At 44.5% G+C, this 17,851-nt stretch overlaps 1 protein-coding gene across 1 annotated transcript in view; it reads right to left on the bottom strand.

The window, feature by feature from the left end:
- The window catches only part of ABCA1 (ATP binding cassette subfamily A member 1), a 135,020-nt gene extending 118,742 nt beyond the window's left edge, over positions 1–16,278 (bottom strand). The window contains exon 1 of the mRNA XM_053303668.1: positions 16,048–16,278. The gene's annotated coding sequence lies outside the window, so the exon portion shown is untranslated. The remainder of the gene's footprint in view (positions 1–16,047) is intronic.
- Positions 16,279–17,851: the final 1,573 nt, after the last annotated feature.

Genomic DNA, 17,851 nt, shown 5'->3' with positions numbered 1-17,851 from the left:
TCAAATATTCGATGTATGAATTGGTTTGGTTTACACCCTGCCTTTAAAATATGCACTGAAGGCTGCTAGCAAAGAGATTCGCTCTGTCCACCTACAGGGCCAGGCTACACATTCTCTCTCTCTATATATATAGATTGGGTTAGGGGATCTATATTCAGCACCTCAGGGGTGTCCCAAGATATATATCTAGATTGGATTATGGGATCTATATTCAGCACATCAGGGGTGCCCCAAATGCTGCCTTGCTCTACACCCCTGGTGGGGGCCAGACCCATTTAGAACTGAGTCTTAGAAGCTTTGGAAGTGGGGTGGGGGCGGCAGCCTCTTTTCTCCTCGTGCTTCTTGCAAGGCTTTGCAAGGAGTGTGAGGAGAGAGGCAATCCTTGCAACACTCAGCTGAGGCCAGAATTGCTGCTCTGATGGCAATGGTGGAAGCTATATTGCTGCCCTGCTTGCACCCCACTAATCCATCTCCTGAGGCCATCACCTCACCTCAGGAACAGACTGCCCCTGCAGTGCCCCCATCTCTTCATCCCCCCTCCTCCAAACGGCTGATGAGTAAGATGTCGGCTTTTTCAAAAGAACCCAGTGTCTCCAGCCCTGGCTGCTCTGCACAGGCTATCCTGCCCCTGAATGTTAAAACCAGGGATCAAAGTCCCCGAGTGTTAAAATCAGCATCAAAACCAAGCAAAGTACAACTGGCACAAATTAACCATTCAAATGAAGATAATTTAATCATTTTAATGTTTTTTTTAAAAAGCCACCAGCCATTCTGGTATGCTTTCCACACAGGAGACAGAGAAGTTACACAAAAACGTGTGATTAATTAAAATTAAGTGGTGTGTATCAGGCACATCGCAACGCTCCTTGGAATACTGCTATCACCCCTTCTCCCCCCAGCCCCTCTCCAGTAGATTCAATGCTCTCTTAATTAGTTCTGAGTTACAAAACAGGAAGCACTCCCCCTCCCACTGAAATCAATGAGACCGTCCCCTGCTATGAACACGATCAGTGATGCTCTCCACAGTTTTAATTTGAGGGAATTATTATATATGCAAGAGCTTACAGAGGTTGGATGACTTACCCAAGGCTGCCCGGCAAATACAGAACTGCCACAAGTAACACACCTCACAAACCGAGCTTCTCAGTCTGGGTGCCTGAGCGCTAGGAAGCACTGCCCAGTCCCTGCCAAGCACAGTGTGTTGCAAATGTCAGCAGTGGATCTGAGCTTTGAACTTAAGATCTTGTGGCTGAGCCACTATCAGCTGAATGGAGCTGATATGGCCAGCTATGTTTTAGGGACTCCCAGAAACAAAGTTGCAGGATTTGACGCGATTTCTTAAGAGCCTTAAAAACAAGTTGTTGTATTAGCATAGATTCACACCGACAAACCCCTGCCTACAAGCTGACAATGTAAGTGGCAATTTAATACATTTTCCTGAATCTTCTACCCAAAGTTAAATATTAATGCGGCAATCATTTCAACCTCGAGATATGGACACAGAGTTGAACAATACGAATGGTATGGTTGCACTGGGCACATCTTTTGCTGAGTTTTCATTCCTAAAATTGAAAACATGCATCACAGAACTAACAAACAGATACAGCTTCCTGCATATCATATCCCACTAGCCTAGATGGTTTTTAAAAGGGTATTGGACAAATTCATGGAGGACAAGTCTATTAATAGATCCTAGTCGTGATGGTTATATGCCACCTCCAGATTCAGAAACAATATGCCATTACCAGTGGCAAGGCAGCAACATCAAGACAAGGCTATTTGCCTCTCTACCCTGCTTGTGGGGTCCCCAGATGCATCTGGTGGATCACTGCGGAGAACAGGATGCTGAACAAGATGGGCCTCTGGTCTGATCTATCAGGGCTCTTCTCGTGCTCTTCAGAAAACACAGAAAGGGCTGGTCATAGTGATTATACCCCCATGCCCAGTAACTGCAGAAATGAAGATGAAGGAAGGAAGGCCAATTTTTATTGAAATGTGTCAGTCACTTGCTCCCCTTCCCTTATGTAGTAAGCGCTAGCAATTTTTTGTTTCAAAACTTCAGGAACCTGAGTGGAGACAGGGAAGGGCCTCGTACACTCTGTGAGGTCTGAGCAGAGCTAATGGCAAACACACCCTGTTCATTGTCGTGGAGGCCACCGACAGGTATGGGGGAAAGGAGTCTGCTTCTGGGTTCTTCTACAACAGGTGAAAAACCCACATAGAGAAGTGGGGGTAGGGAGGCCAAGACCAATCTCTCCACAAACTACTTTTGAGATTGCTCGATGATTGTCTGCCTCCTCTTTTCTTCTGGTCTTTGGCAACTCTCCACAGAGCCTATGGAGGGTAGCTATAGAGCAAGCCGGCTCAACTTTGCCCCCCCCCAGCTGTTTTTGGACTACAACTCCCATAATTCCCAGCCACAGTAGCCAATAGCCAGGGATTATGGGAGTTACAGTCCAACATTTGCAGGAGGGCCGAAGTTGAGCAGCCCTGCTAGAGAGGAGCCACACACATTGTGGTATATCACACACTGCAGCTTGTGGAATATATTGATTCTAAGCTCACTGTTCTACAGTTTCAGTGAATATGCACAGGATACACAGATAAAGCATGCACACTGAGTGAAAATATTGCCATTCCTGGATCTTACTTAGAACATTTCAGACTTGAGAAACAACAAAAAAATCTGGGGACTAAACCAAATTTCCGCATTTTACATACTAAGCCCATCTGGCAACTTGCTCAGAAGGTGTGTGTGTTGTGTGTGTGTGTGTCTGTCTGTCTGTCTGTGTCTGTTTTAACTAGCTGGGACATATTGAGAAGGGCAGTTGGCAAATCCTATTAGACAGCTTCATTATCTCTGCTGTTGGCAACTCTTCTCCTTGCCTTTTGCTATTTGATCAGGGAGCTCATGAACATATGAAGCTGCTACATACAAAGAGCTAGCTACACATTTAGCAGAATTAAATCACAAAACCATTAATGGACTGCACCATTTCAGACCTCAAGGAAACAGCTCGCTTGCTTGAATGCAAGTTTGAATCCCCATGATTCAAACTTCCTGCAGATCACCAAACCGTGCGTCAGGAAGAAGCCTGCTCTAAGCTGGTTTGGCTGCACTCCACTCATCCTCCAATGCCCATTCAGAGTAAGGGAGTGCTGACCTCACTTTGAACTGGTGTCATGGTATCATGGAGCCAAAGGTGAGTCCCGACATCACGTGCACAACTTGATCTTCAATCAGTTGGCATCACCATGCCAAGCTAGAAGACGACACCCTTTCTGAAATATGGTGTCAAAGCAGCTGCAAGCAGGGCAGCAAAAGAGTACAAACAGCCTGGAAAAAAGAGCGGTGAGCAGTGGAGTTCAGGGAACATTTTGTGCCCCCTATTAACTGTACTGCTTTTGCAGTGCACCCATCAAAATTATTCGGTTGTGGCTATTCAGCGTAGCCTTAATAATGTGTGAAGCATCCTGGAATAATGTAAGAAAGTGAACGACTACTGAAGATTTGTCTGACATTTCTGATAGTCATGTTAAAGAATGTAAAAGTTGCTTTAAACAAGGGCTTCACGTCAACTTTCCAGCTATTCTTGGACTAGAGCTCCCATCATCCTTGACTTTTAACCACTGTGGCTAGGGATGATGGGAGTTGTGGTCCAACAATAGCTGTAAGGCCCAAGTTGTGCAGCCCTGCTATAAACAGAGGCGGAATACTAACTGTACATCACAACTTCTGTTCAACAGTTAAAAGTTCTCAAACTGGGTTTTTATAGTAACGTCCTTGCTGTTGAGAGGTTTCCCCAGGAATGGAGCAACTCTCATTTTGAGAGAGAGTTGAGCAGAGATGTATTCTCATTAAGAAGTTGAGTTCTGAGCCTGATCCCACATTCTACAACTTTTCTACTCTTCTGTGGAACAAAAAATGCACACAGTCCTAAGGCCTCATATAAGACTGCCACAGACAGCTTTTTAAAAGATTTTAGAGCTGAAGATGGGAATCATTGACTTCCTATTAAACCATGAAATGAAGAAGCAAAAGCGTATGAAACTGAACTATGTTCAGACCTCTAGTAACTTTAGTTCTAGAAGTGCATCACGCTTCTGTCAATGAGTTCATGCAGCGATGAAGATGTACACCCGGCCAGCCCACTTAACTGGCTTACGAGGCTCACCGTGAACTGAAGAGCATTCTGCAAGTCAAGCAGTCTTTTTACAGACATTGTATTTCAACCACATAAAATCATAAAAACATCCAGACATTGTTTTACGGCACAGCTCCATAAAACGCTGGAGCCCCAAGCATCACCCTTGGGAAACTGGAGCTGAACATCAATCTGCAAGATGTTTATTCTCCAAAAGTTGAGTGTCCTTCATGGGTAAAAGGAAAAATCACAAACATTGTTCCAATGGGGTGGAGGCAGGGCTTATCTCTGAAGGAGGGCCACAAAGGCCCAATTGGAGGTGTGTGCAAGCATCTCCCTCTCTTTCATGTTTTTGTTCACAGTAGTTGCAGGACTCCCAGATCTGGTTTCAAACTGTGGTGCAAGGAGGAGGGCATGTCTAACCCTTTTACTTCCTGCCATTTTCTGGATGGAAATTCTCCAAAGCTGCTATTTTCTTCATTATATGCAAAAAGCAACTTTGGTAAGGAAACTGTCACAGGGGAAATGGTGTGAGGGGAAAGGGTTCAGTGCTCCCTGTAAGAGGGAATCCCAGATGTTGTTGACTACAGCTCCCAGAATCCCTAGCTGTGGTGGGCTTTGGCTGGGATGCTGGGAGTTGTAGTCAAGAACATCTGGGATTTTCTGTTAGTGGGAACACTGGAAGGGTTAACCCCCTACACACACACACACACACACACACACACACACACACACACACACACCACAGTCACTCCCAATCCAGATTGGATTCTGCCCCCACAAGGCTATCTGCAAAAGCTCTAATGAGCCAGAGATACATTCACACATCTCTGTTGTAATGACTGATAATATATTTCAGAGAACGTAACAGTCAGGGAGCTTCACTATTCAATGCAGAATAGAATACCGTCAGCTATGATCCAGACTGTGAAAGTTACTATTAAAAGCATCACTGACTGAAATTCTTGTTATGGGATTTCCAATACTTCTACCACACACTTCCCAAATATCTAATTATCTTAACTGCCAATGGAAAACAAACATAAGACAAATCAAGCTTCAGGTCTGACCAAGACAAACCATACTAATCACGTCCAGGACTTCTTTTGCTACTGCCCATATAAACATGCGCAGCAATGAGATCAGAAAAATCCAGCTCAGGTCTGACCAAAACAAACAAATTGAAATTATAATTCCAAAGCCAGAATCCCAGATGAAGTTAGCCTAACTCTTTTCAGATTTTACATTCATTCCCTTAATTTGTTTTTATCATATAATCATTAAAAAAAAAAAAAGATTACTGGAGTGATCCTGGAACCATTTCTCTCAAGACCATGGTTTTCAAACTGTGTTCTGGGGAACATAGAACACATCACTTCCTTGGAAACCCATCAAGAGCTCCTCAGTGTGGGGGGGGAGTGGCCAAGAGTCCTTGAAGGACAGCTTGCCCAGCACGGTCAGTCTTCCCAGATAGTGCATGGTCACAGGGAAATGTTTTGGGAGTTTTAGAGCACATTTTCCATTCTTGCAAGACCACAGCAATGAGACTTAATAAAACTGACTCGCATCTTTCTTGAGCTAAGTTGGCACCTTGGCAGCAGAACATTTGAAAACCATGGTGCTGTGGCTGTCTGCACAAAGATGAATGTATCGTAGGTACTTATTCCACATATCTGACCTCCATCACCATATGAAATTCAAGCACAGCTTACCTATCCACAGAGCGGTTGGGATGCACGATAGGCTGTGTATGGGGGATCCTTTCCCCCATATGGATTGTGACACTGAGACAGGCAAACAACTTACCATGTCCAGGAAATATAATACAAGAGACAATCACATGTAGGTATATGTCAGTAATGCAATTTGCAACCTGCAGGCACAGATATATTCCTAGCTGACTCTGCAAAGCCTCCCTCCTTCAAATTAAGGCTACCTGAAGTATGTGAAGGAAGACACACACACCCGCCAGCCATCAGTCTTCCCTCTAACCAGGATTCCCAGATGTTGACTACAACTCCCAGAATCCTCAGCTGCAATATTCTTGGGGATTATGGGAGTTGTAGTCAACACCACCTGGGAAATCCATTAGAGGGAACACTGCCAGCCATCGCTCACCATCCTTCCTGTTCAATCTACTTGCTTTGTGCTGCCATAGTGGAAGCCCTTTTTATTTATGTAATTTATATACCACTGACTCCAAAGGCTCTAGGCGGTTCACAAAAATGCTTTTCAAAGGTTTGCTTTTGAAGTAAACTTCATATCCAAAGTTTTAAGAGGTGGGAGGGGGGAGTGTCCCATATTCAGGTTTTTCTAGGCATGAAAGGGTATTATGTGCAATATTTCAATTTTCTGTCATGGAAGCCCTTAAGACTGTTAATGACTGACTGAGTGAAAGGATGAGTCAAGGAGGTGTTACCAAAAGTGCCCCGGAGAGATTGGCTAAGGCGCTCCAGCTATGCTTTTGGCCAAAGTGGAAATTAGCTTGGATTGCGGGAGCAGTTCCATCACAGTATCAATTTAGCAGTTCTGGGGTATTGGAAAGAATGAGGAGATGCAGGTACTGTTTAAAGCTTTATTAAGGGTACAAATGGAGGTTATAGAATGAAAAAATTGGTGCCAATCTGCTTGTTTGCACAAGGGAAAGTGTTCAAGGAGACTACGGTCCTGTAGTCTTGCGTTGTTAGTATGCCTTATAGCGGAGTGCTTTCTGCACTACCCCAAAACATGGCTTTCTGGCAACAGAGGTCCTCCAGGTGCCATACACAAAGACAGACATACCGGTACATATACATCACACATATTCAGCCCCAGTACAGCATTCCTCCAGGAGCTGCTGTTGGTGTCTACCTTCTGTTTCTTCTTTGGGGAGAGGGAATAATCCTCTGCCTATTATTCTTTTTTCCCCCTTTGCAAACTGCTTTGAAAACTTTTTTTGTTATAAACTATAGAATGCCTAGATGGCAGGCCAGCTTGTGTTTAGAAACCCTCAGACACTGAAGTGTTAGTCTTAAGGCTGGCGGACACTAACAAAGTTGGCACGAGATTGCAGCGTTGCCCTGAAAAATGGGGATGAGGCATGTCACCAGTTGTGCAGTTGTGCTACTGCCAGCGTGCTTGCGCAACAACACTAGTCTGGAACGCAGCCTGAGCACAAGCAACTGCTGCAACGTCCTTCTGCAAGCGCTTCATTAATCAGGATGTCAGCCACTGCGAAGAGTCATTTTGAAGATAGAATAACATGATGATCTGACATTTAATGCGGTTACCAGAATCTGGAGAGTCATTAAGTTCAAAACACGGGCTTGGTTTTTTTTTGGGGGGGGAGTACATTTCTTAATTAAGGGGTACTTTGCTCATTTGGCAAAATACACTGAAGTACATATGTTGCATCCATCTTGTATAGCATTTCAGAGTCTTTTATCACTGCACTGCCTGGCATCAGTGGTGCTCTTACCCTTGGACTTCAGGGGGGATGCCCAGGGCCTCCACACCCCCTGGGGGCCCTCAAATCCTCTTAAGACTGTCCTGGGTGGTGTGGTAGCTGCTGGCCTGTACTGCACCAGATGGTTGAGTGCGATTATGACCTATGACCTGGGTGCTGTAGAGACAGAGTGGGGAAAGAAACATGTGGGATGGGAATGTGTTAAATTGCATGTTGAAATGTTTTTGCTACTGCATATTTGCATAAATATACTCCACGTGTTAAAAATACTGTGCTTGTCATGGTGTGTATGTTGATGTGTGTAGGGGGGTGATACTTAACTTGCAGCGGGAGGGGGGCCTCCAGGGGTGGGAGGTGGGGTGCTCCAAAGGCCTTTAGGTCCAGGCTCCAAAATTACCTAAGTGCACCTCTGCCTGGTACATTTACAACTGTATGTTTCATGCAACCTTGTACAGAAATTGTCCCTCAGGGAAACCTTCCTGTCTTTGTATGCTGGTGAATATTGTGCTCCCTAGTGTCAGGCTCTCAGAACTGCTTTGAAAATCTTCATCCAAGAACTGGGCAGGGAAGTCTTCAAAAAGAGACTTCCCTCAACTTCTACATGTCAGTATTCATAAAATTAGGGGAGATAAATCTATTTCAAAAAGTAATTTAAAAAGGGAGGGGTTGAATTTGATCTAACCTTTTAAATACCTTCTGTATTATTAACAGCTGTTGTTCAATAGCCAGTGTGGTGTAATGGTTAGAGTGTTGGACTAGGACTGGGGACACCTGAGTTCAAATCCCAATTCAGCTATGAAACTGACTGGATGACTCTGGGCCAGTCATGTATCACTCAGACTAACCTGCCTCGCAGGGTTGTTGTGAGGATAAACATAAACATGTTTATCTGGGCTTCTTGGACGAAGAACAGGACAGAAATGTGAAATAAAATTATTATTTTTTTTTTTTTAAAGAAAAGCTTCCTACAGGCCAGCACAACATATGGCCCGGGGGCCGGATTCGGCCTGCAGATACTATTTTACTGGCCTCCAGGTATCCTGCAGCAACACAGGAGCTGGAAACTGCCTTATAGCGCCATTCTGTCTCAGAAATATACACCATGGTGTGTGCCCAGTGAGGTTTACTCCCATGTAAGCATGTCTAGCATTGTAGCCTGAAAGCAACAACAATTTAGGGATAGGAGAGGACTTGGCATTTGTTTGGGGCTGGCGTGCACTCTAGGGGCCTCACTGATTGAACAGGGACAGGACCTATTCTCTGGCCACTATCCTTGGTTAAAACGATGGGTCTATTGGCAGGGGAAATAGATCCACAAGTAACTAATAATATTTTTAATTTTAATGTAATAATGTGCTTTTAAAATGACCTCGGCCCCTGCACGCCAAGTTGGGGATGGTTCCGGCCCACCAGGGCATTTGAGTTGTGCAGCCGTGCGTCTAGTATCACTCTCTTGCATGATGACAAAATTAAGGCTAAGGTAGGCTATGCAGATGAAGGAGTGTGGTTCTGCAGACAGGGGCTGCCTCTGTTCTCAGCATTCCAAGTCAGTCCTCCACGAGAAAGTAGATGGGCTGTAATTTTGGACACAGTTGAATGGGTGAGTGGGAGCCCAACATTGGAAACCTCTGAGCTTGCCAAGCTGATTGGCCACACCAATAAACTCCCGGTTTCTAAAAAGAAAGTGGTCAGTTCTGTTTTTGTTTTGATGTAGCACTGATGCAGCAGCCAATCAAACGTACAAACAGGTAGGAAAAACGTACTAGGGAAGAAGGGCTGGAGGAGAATGAAGATGTGGGGAACACTACTGAATGTTCGAGTGGCATGTGACTCTAAGGGGCCCCTAAGTACTTCCTCTTTTGTGTGTGCCAGACACTAAGAGAGTAGCCCCCACCTCAGTGGTATACCTGGGTGCACCTCCTGATTTAAACTGTCTGTTTAGTTTATTAAACCAATTAATAAACTAAAGCTTTGGTTAATTCATCTACTTATTAAAACCTATCCCAGGAATAAAGACATCCTTGATTACATCCAGGCCACCAAACTTCGTATTTATACATTTGATTTCTTATTTGTACATCATTTCTCAGCTCTCCTGTTACAACTGGAAATTGGAGTTTATTTGGAGAAATAAACAAACTGCGGAGCCTGAGGCTGAAGTTTGTATTTCCAAAAGAACATACCTTTAATCTTGCTTAAACTCTTGAGGTCTAGGAAAAGACTCCCTTTCTTACCTAATGCACAAACTGAGTTAACATAATCTGAAGAAAGTGTTCCTTTATTGGATTATCCTGAGTTATTTCTGAGCACTATAGGGATAAAACGTCTGGTTCAATGTAGTCATCCACACAAAGAAAGTAGCAGAGAAAGTCTGATTTGAACTCTTACACTTTTATGAAGCCTTTACCCAAAACCCAAGTCAAGAATTTATTGGATGCAGCCAAAGAACAAGTAAAACGTGTGTGGTGTCACTGAGGTTGATGGAATTAATCAGCATGTGATATCTGAATCACCCCTTTGTGTTTCCTATTTGCTCACAGAATTGAGCTACTTTGTCAGAAACACACGATCTCAACAGTTTCCCATCATGCTGTCAGTCTCGTCTTTTTGTCAGATGGGAATCCTTGAGACAAGATCACATGTTTTTCACCAAATGAACAGTGCTGAAAAGTGCCAAGCGAGCAGATTTTCCTCCCTTTGTGCATCATGTGTATGACAAATTTTAAAAAGGAACAAAAGGTGAAGTGGCATCCACTTCTTTCTTTAACTTGGTTAAAATTATACTGAGACATCACCCTTTGTGTTAGAATAAACATAAAATAGAAGAAATGTGCTCAATAGCATTTATATGATCACTAGCTTTGAGGCTGCTTTTAAAAGAAAAGCAAGTCAAACTCAGATGGAAAACTACATCCCATTTCTGAATAGAACTTCTTTTATACCTGCAATTTCCTGGTCTAGATTGTGCATCAAGCATACCACAGTAAACTCAAGAGTTTTGTCAGAGTTGCCATGTTGCAACCTGGAGAACACACCAGTTTCCTTAACAACCCCACAGTCCTCCTCAACCATCCTGCTGAATGTAGACCATTTACTTTAGACCAGGCCTATTCACCTGTGGCCCCCAGGGCAGTTTTTGGACTACAACTCCCATAATCCCCAGCCACATTGGCCAGGGGCGTAACAAGGCTGGAGTGGGCCCAGAGACAAAATTTTAAAATGGGCCCCTCGCTGATACACACACACACACTTCACAAAATACAGTGCACTCACACATCCCCATTATGCCAGCTTCTCTAGAAAACTCCACTCCCTCGCTTTAACCCCATCCCTCCACCCTCCCGTGGGGAAGAGCGCTCCCGGCTCAGAGTTGCTTCTGCAGACAAGGACTTTGCTGCATGCATGCAGCCTTTGCTCCGAACTTGGGGTTGGCTTTTCCACGGCACCGAAGCTCTGGGGGTGTTGGGGAGCCATGTGACTTGCCTCTGGGGGGCCCCTCGAGGCGTGGGGGGCCCCCAGGCAGCCGCCTCCCCTTGCCTAATGGTAGTTACGGCCCTGACATTGGCCAATAGCCAGGGATTATGGGAGCTGCAGGCCAACATCTGCAGGAGAGCCAAAGTTGAGCAGGCCTGCTTTAGACCCTCGGAATGGAAGCCACTGAGAACCAGGCACTATTTGCACCACCCCCACCCCAGTTTCAATTTCTTGGTCGCGTAAGCTTGTGACAAAGAAACGAAACTCGGGCATTAGTTTTTATCCTTTGAACATTTTAACAGTGTGTATATTTATATATCAGCTCAGATGCAACAACTAATACAGTCCAGTTCAGAACTGATTATAGTGCCCACTGCCAACCTAGAAAAGGCCAAGTGTGGGAGGTCTTAAGACTCTTCTACTTAGGCAACTACAAAACAAAAACATGTAGTCAATTTAATCATTGTTCAGACAACTATTTTTAAAACCCATAAATATCAGTTAACCACCTGCAGTAGCATCTATGTGATATATGCAATCAAATACCACCCTCGCCTGTAAAGTAAAGTGTGCTGTCAAGTCGATTTCGACTCCTGGTGCCCACAGATCCCTGTGGTTTTCTTTGGTAGAACACAAGAGGGGTTTACCATTGCCTCCTCTCACACAATATGAGATGATGCCTTTCAGCCTCTTTCTATATCGCTGCTGCCCAATATAGTACCAGCGGGGATTCGAACCGACAACCCTCTGCTTGTTAGTCAAGCATTTCCCCGCTGCGCCACTTAAGGTGACTCGCCTGACACAACATAATTTAAGGAAGGAGAAAAATCCTCCCTTTCTTTAAACATTTCAGTTGATGAAGAATTGACTGCATCCCTAATGAAGGGATTCCACTGCTACATTAAAAACCACTTGTTCATGTTCACCTGTTTCAAGTGGGAAGGTTCTCATCTGCAAATTAATAGGAAGGTGATATTAAAATGTGTATAGCAGGATCCTCCACACCATTCTATGTCCTGCTAACTGAGCAAAGAGGCACCTTTTTAAAGTGGTGGTTCTCTTTATTCAGCAGGGGGAGAGCAAGTGGTCCTATCCGTTCCCAGCACAGCATCCCTCCAGTGGCTGCTGGTATCCATCTTATGTTTCTTTTTTAGATTGTGAACCCTTTGGGGACAGGAAGTCATTTTATTTATTTCTACTATGTAAACTGCTTTGGGAATTTTTGTGGAAAAGCAATATACAAATATTCGTCACACACATATTCATTCTATGGGACGATTTCTGTTTATAAAGCAACAGAAGGGTGATTTTCTGGGTGAGAAGGAGCATCAATCAAAACCGTTGGCTTTGGAAGACAAAGCAGAAGAGACATGCTGCAAGGCATTATATCTGCATGTGCTGAAGCTCCCATCAACACAATGGACTCCAGTAGATCAGAGAAAGCAGCTACATCTGTCACATCCACAATACAATGCCTCAGCAGTCCCTAATGCTAAGTGTTTAGCATAAATCAGCAGAAGGTCCACAGATGCCCGCAGTGCTCTCTATGTACTGAGAAGTCCCTAGGATATATAGACCATGGAGAAATATTTTCACCTAAATGTAACATAATACTGACATACATTGTATGAGACAGGAATGCTTGCACTGAATTTCTACCTCAATTACTGTTATGCTTATTCAAAAGTCAAGATCATAAAAGGTAAAGTTACAGTGCTGATTGTGAAGTTCACAAAGCTTCACACTGGAATACTTTTATTATACCAGATATGAATTAATGTGAAAAAGAAAGCTACAGTAGGCAACATTATATTTACCTATAATTACAGTTATCAACATAATGTGTCTTACACATGCTGGAATAATCTGATTGACATTTATTACATCACATATTGCCCTTAGTGATTACAGAAAGCATGCTGTCTTTTATGAATAGCTACATTACTGTTGCAGTCTGTCTGCTTCTGAAAAATCACTTCCATGTGGTTGGGGACTCGCCAACATTGCAGGGGAAAATAGGAAAAGAGCAATGGCCACATGGGTTGCCTAGACCAGGGCTGCACAACTTTGGCCCACCAGCTGCTTTTGGACTCCAACTCCCATCACCCCAGGCAAAGTGACCAATAGTCAGGGACGATGGGAGTTGCAGTCCAACATCTGCTGAGGGACAACGTTGTGCAGCCCTGCCCTAGACCATGTTATTCATTCCCATGCCAGCATCAGTGGTCCCAATGGAGGTCAAGCACTAGGGCAAGAAGCAGCCACACAATCTGATAATACACATAGTTGCCGCTTGCATATATTACTGCTTGAGGATATCACTTGGGAAAGGGTAGCTCTGGTTGTCTATTCCAGACTAAAAACAAGAGATGCTTGTGACAGCATCTTAGAGAGAAATATCTTTACGGTAGCATAAGACTTTCATGGTAGGGATGTGCACGAACCGGTTTGGCGGTCCTTTTACGGACCACCAATGCCGAACCAGTTCGGATGTCTGGTGTTTGAGTCCTTTCAGAGGCGGTGGTGGGGCTTTAAGGGGCAGGGTGCCCTTACCTTCCCCCCGCCAGCACTGAGCCCAAAACCCTCCCTGCCCCTTTGTGTTGAACACACGCACACGCACACCCGGCCTCCTGGGAGTACATGAACCAGTTCATGCACATCCCTATTTCATGGCTCTCTGATGAAGTGGACTATTGTTATGAAAGCTCATGCTACAATAAAAATGTTCATCCTTAAGATGCCATAAGACTCTCTATTGTTCTGGTTACATTTTCATCACGTATGTGTCAAGGTTAATATAGTTGAGTTACTATAATATAGTATATAGTATGTCCAAGCTCTTTCATGCATTATATAATTCCTACATGGAAATAGTTTTCATTACTTAGCAGGCTAGTCTGCTAGTGTGGATTCAACTTTGGAAGTGGACAAGCCACGAAGCTCACTACATAATTCTGGGCCAGTCACACTTTTCAATCTCATCTGCCTGACCTCACAGGATCGGAGTGAGGAATAATATAATGGCATATGCTAAAATGAGCTCCTCGCAGGATGGGTGGTGTAGTAAATAATAGCTTCCATAAAGGAAATTGTGTAAAACCCACATGTGGATTCTTATAGGTGCCAGTCATATTTTGTTGTGTGCAGACATGCCAGGCAACCACTCAGATACAACTTTTCAGCATGCATTTACAGTATATACACAAATGACAAACTACATGTGGATGTCATGCAATTGTCTACATGAAAATTGTTTCTGGTATACTTCCAAGAAAACTGAATTGCAACAGAACTCTTATTATCCAGAGTACAATTGTTTATTGGTCACATCTGTATCGCACCCTTCTGCCAAAGAACTTAAGTTGGTTTCATGCACATTTCCCCTATTCTATCTTATCCTCAAAATATCCCAGTGAATTGGTAAGGATAAGAGATAGCAATTGACCCAAGACTACCTGGTGAATTTCATTATGTATGTAATGCAATTTTTAAAAGTTTCTTTATTTTTTGACTGAGTGGGGATTTGAACCCAGTTTATCTGTTCCTTGAAGCCACAAAAACAGCACAAATAAGATTCCAGGCTCCCATATATTCCACCTTGTCCTATAGCCTTTTGTCCAAAAACAAATGATATCTCTGAGCTGTTATTAAAAAGTTATGTTTGCATTGTAAGTGTCCCTGGAAAATACATTGCAGCCCACTGAAAAATGGGAAAGGAAGCAATGGATTTCGCAACCCAACCACTTTGGGTTGAACAGCAGCTAATTTATTCTTCTTGTTCTCTTCCATTGTTTCTCCTTGCAAATAATGTTTTGTTAGATCTGCCATTCCTTCTTGTAGGATTCAGCTTCTTTCACAGAGTTGAGGTGCATTTCCCAAATGAGATGGATTTGCACAAAATTTTTACCAGGCTGATAGCTTTCATTAAGCTGTCATACTAATACAGGCAAGGTTACTCTCGGTCATTTCCCCTACTTGGCGGTGTGTCTCCCCCCACAGCTTTTCTCCTTGCCTCAGCAGCCCCCACTGGAGGTGTCTTTTGATACAGCACTAGTAAAAAGAAAAACAGGTCCCAACCGATGAGGTGGTCCCTAGACTGCAAAAGATTATGCCAAAATACATCTTTAAGGGGCCACAAGACTTCTTTAAGTTCTGTAGTGCTGAAGAAAAGTTACCCACTCTGCAAATGAAAGTGGTAGTAGTAGATATGAATAAAATGTATGTGAATTTGGTATCAAAAGGCGACAATGGTGTGTGTGTGTGTGGGGGGGGTCATTTAAGAAACTGCCGGGAAATTTGCCTCAAGCAATAAGGCTTTGCTTTGTCTAGCACCAAAAGCATTTCCACCCTTCACCGCTTCCTCCTTTTCCCTTTGCCCCTTCTCGCCATCCTCATCTTCTCCCCTAAATCCCCATCCAATTGCCATTTCCCCCTTTCCTAGAAGAGATGCAGGGGCTCAAGGCTGCCTGGAAGCCCTGTCCCTTGTTCCTCCATCCCTGATGCGGTGGGGGGGAGCTGCACTTTCTTCCTGGGGAAGTAAATCCACTCTGCACATTCTCAGAGGTCTGCTTCTGTGCACTCTTACTTTTTACACTTCGTGGAAGAATGAGACTGGAGCCAAGCCTTCGACGCTCGTGGGCGATTTGGGCACAGGCAAGGGTCCCAGCAATGAATGCCCCACTGAGGGACCTTTAAGGCCAAGTTGAAGACAGATCATCCTGGAGAGAATCTATCTATGTGGTCGCTAAGAGTCGACACCGACTCGACCGCACTTAATCAGTCAATCAATCAAGAGTCCCAGATACCCAGCCTTTCCGTGGCTGGACAGAGAAAGGGGAAGCCTCCAACCAGCCTTACGGGTGCTAAAAGTCTCACAAGAGCAAGCCACTTGAACGCCGAGAGCCCCTTCGCTCTCCCCTCCCTCCCACTCTGCCCTCGAGCTGCTCTGGCCCCGCAACAAGCTCCTCACAGGGCGCTTTTTACCTGCTCGCCAGTTTGACCGGAGCCTCCTTTGCGATCCACTTCGAAGAGAAGTTGAAAGAAGAACCCCGGAGACCAAGCCTTGCACAGTCCTCCTGTGGGGCGGGAGGAGGAAGACGTTCGGAGCTGCCTCGGCTCGCTCCTGGTCCCCCACTGAGACTCAAGAAAACCAGAAGATTTTGAACCCGGAGTGCCTTATATAGATTCCGCCAGCGCTGAGCGGGGAAGGTTATTATCGGTCAACTGCGGCTTCCTCCGGCGGCTGCTCTGTTTATGTATTTCAGTCACTCACAGCCAGCACGTGGAGTCTCAGCCCGCCTCTTAAAAGGGCGACGCTGGGCAGACCTCAGAGCTACAGTGAGGCGATGACCCGCTCACTGAGCACCCTTTAACATGGTGGCTCCTTTTCACATTTAGCAAAGGAAGGACGTCCCTATTCATTCCAGCACAGTGTCCCCCGGGTTGATCTGGTGTCTCATTTCTCTTTTGATTGTGCGCCCCTTTGAGTCAGGACACTCTGCTCATTCCCTTTGCTATATATACTGCTTTGTTACCTTCTTCTTGTTGGAGGGGGGACGGACCAATTTATTAATTTTTATCATCATCATCATCATCATCATCAGTCCCTAGTCCTCATCCTTTCCTCACTGGGAACCTCTCTCCTGAATTGCCTTGCAGTTCAGGCCCCAAAGATTCACCTAAGTATTATGTTTCCAGCAGCAACCAGTTAGAGTTCCATGTTAATGTAATCAGTTTATCAAAGAATAGAACGCCTTTCAACACATAAGTCGACTAGTTCAGAAAACAGATCCAAAATCATATGAAATATCTGTGCAGGGGTGTAACTATAATAGGGCAAGGGGAGGCAGTTGTTTGGGGGCCCACTGCCTTGGGGGGCCCCCAGAGGCAAGTCACATGACTGACTCCCCCAGCTGTGCACCCACCAGGGCTTCCTTCAGTTGTATTCATCCTCCGAAACTGATGTGAGTGTTAAGACCTGGAGCTACCAGAACAGCATGTCTTTTTCTCGTACCATTAAATGACTTGCATCGTCCACAATTTACAAAACCTTTTAAAAAGTAATTTAGGATGATGTTCTGTTGTGGCACATTGTGTGTGTGTGTGTGTGTTTTGTTACTACTATTCAGCCTAATTTAAGATTTCTTTACTTCATGAGCTGAGCTTCAGTGAGGGGGGCCATTTTAAATTTTTTCACCCCTCTGCACACAATTAGGTGATGGGTGGATGGCACATGGGAGGGGGACATTTGCATCCATCATGCTCCTCACCCACGTGATTAGGATGGGATAGCAGACATATTGCCTGAACTGGCTCAGTCCTCTTAAGATGGCTGACAAATATAAAATCAAAACATTCTTAAAAAGCATAAACAGCAGCAATAATGCAACACAACAGCTCAAGCAAGTTAACAGCTGAAACACAATTCATAAAACAATCAATAGCCTTTCAAGGGTTTAACAGCTGGGGAAATATAAACAGCTTGGCATTAGAATGACATCAGAGTAGGTGGTAGGTGAGCCTCTCTGGGAAAGATGATCCTACCATAGATAAGGTCCCACAGCCAAAAAGATCTTTCCCCGGGTGCCATGCCTTCACTTCAAAAGGTGCCGGCGCCTGAAGGAGGATCAATGGTGACAATTGCAGAGCCCAGAAAGGTTGATGTGGGGACCCTCATTTCTCTCACAAGGCATGGACAACAGAAGCTGGTTAACTGCAACAGTGTCAGGAAAGAGTGCGAGGGGGATGGGGATAAGAAGCATGAGACTTGGGACTCTCTACTCATCTG

The sequence above is a fragment of the Hemicordylus capensis genome, chromosome 2 (genome assembly GCF_027244095.1).
Source record: "Hemicordylus capensis ecotype Gifberg chromosome 2, rHemCap1.1.pri, whole genome shotgun sequence".
Taxonomy (NCBI): Eukaryota; Metazoa; Chordata; class Lepidosauria; order Squamata; family Cordylidae; genus Hemicordylus; species Hemicordylus capensis.
This window is presented reverse-complemented; position numbering and strand designations above follow the sequence as displayed.